This window comes from Myotis davidii, unplaced genomic scaffold, assembly GCF_000327345.1.
Source record: "Myotis davidii unplaced genomic scaffold, ASM32734v1 scaffold238, whole genome shotgun sequence".
NCBI classification, from domain to species: Eukaryota; Metazoa; Chordata; class Mammalia; order Chiroptera; family Vespertilionidae; genus Myotis; species Myotis davidii.
The window spans coordinates 9,484,552-9,486,177 of record NW_006293779.1 but is presented as its reverse complement, the minus strand read 5'-3'; the positions used below and the strand labels follow the sequence as shown (position 1 = coordinate 9,486,177).

At 66.7% G+C, this 1,626-nt stretch overlaps 1 protein-coding gene across 1 annotated transcript in view; it reads right to left on the bottom strand.

Annotated features, from left to right (window-relative positions):
* Window positions 1-1,626, bottom strand: part of HS1BP3 (HCLS1 binding protein 3) — a 26,278-nt gene that overhangs the window by 190 nt on the left and 24,462 nt on the right. The gene's annotated exons all lie outside the window — the stretch shown is intronic.

The following is a 1,626-nucleotide window of genomic DNA, read 5'->3' as shown; positions in this document are numbered from 1 at the left end:
CAGACAGAGAGGGGCAGGGCGCTGGTATGGGGTTCAGAGTTGAGAACTGGGCAGGTAGGAGCCCAGGCAGACCTGCCCCCCTCCCCCACCATCACTCCATCCCCCCTGCCTTTAGCAAGGGAGTGGGCAGGGCTGGGCAGGGCTGGGCAGGGCGGGAAGGCCTGGCAGTGAACAGGAGTGGCACACAGGCCTGAGGCTGTCCCAGAGCCACTCAAGGCCAGGAGACGGGGCCCTGGGAGCTGGGTAAGGCAAAGAGGAGGGGGAATCCAGCTCCCAGCCCCCAGCCCTGCCCATTTCCTCTCCCTCTGGCGCAGGTGGAGGGTAGGGACAGCCTGTCCAGGACTGGACAGCTGATGGGCGAGTGCGACGCACGACAGGTCAGACGGAGAGCTCCCACCGCCCTGGGTCCCGGTGCAGGGACAGGGGACTGGAGGCTCTGATGGCAGCCAGCCCCCGGCTCGGGCAGGGGGCCTCCCCCAGGGTTGTCTGCTGGCCCAAGCAGGAAAGGTCTGGGGTCCTGGTCTCACCCCCTCTTCCAAAGCCTCCGCCAGGCAGGACGAGCCAAGGGACAAGAGTGGTTGCATTTCACAAAACACCTGTTTCATGAAAACTGGGTCCGAACGTGAAGACTCGATCACGAAAAGGTATTCTTTGCTCATTAAACATTCATTCACGGAGGGTTCCTGAGCGGCCATGCGGGGCGAGGGGTCCGGGAGGAGTCTAAGGCACTGGCCCTGCTCTGCACACGGCTCCTCTCCCCAGGAGGGCAGGGAGGCCTGGCAGCACCTGCCGCTGGACAGGGAGGTCTTGGGAGCAGCAGCCAGAGCGTGTCCTGCCGAAGCCACTGGGCACAGGAGACACACGCCAGGCCCAGGCCCGGCCGAGCCCTGCAGGCGCGGGGATCGCAGCTCAGAGCTGCGGGCTGGCCCCGGCTCTATGGCCAGAGGCCCAGGGGGCCAGGGTCTGTGTGGCCAGGTCTCCCCTGGGAAAGGAGAGAGGAAGACCTGGGCTTGATGGGCCACCACACCCCAGGAGGGCTGACCTGGTCTCTCTAAACTGGACACAGGAAGGACCCTGATCAGTACCTGGGAACCAGAGGCGACTCAGGGACACCCCAGCCAGCCAGGCTCCCCCAGGCACCCACTCAACATCCCTCCCCTGGGGGACCCTCCCAGAGCCACCGGCCCAGGAGCCATGCTGCCCCAGCCCCACCCGGGGTGGCAGGCCCTCCATCTGGTGCAGAGGCAGCAGAGCTGGTGGGCACAAGTGGACACAGTCTCCTGCCCTGCATGAGCCGCCCTAAGCTCCCCGTCCCAGTGCATCCTGCGGCCAGGCTCCCGTTAGCCAGGATCCCCACCTGCTCCCCCTCCACATGCTGTGGCTGAGGCAACTGGGCTCAATTCCTCTGGGACCCCCTCTCTGTACCCCGCAGGGGCCCGTGACCCCACCGGCCAGAGAAAAAGGCACAGATAGGACAGGGGTCCTGTGACCCCGGCTTCCACCCCCACTCCGCGCCCGGGCACTAGAGGTCCAGGCCTGCAAGGCACGGTCTCCACCTCCGCACAGCCCCCCACGGGGAGGGGCTGCCGGCCAGGGCCAGCACAGGGCAGGGAGGGTCAGAAGAGG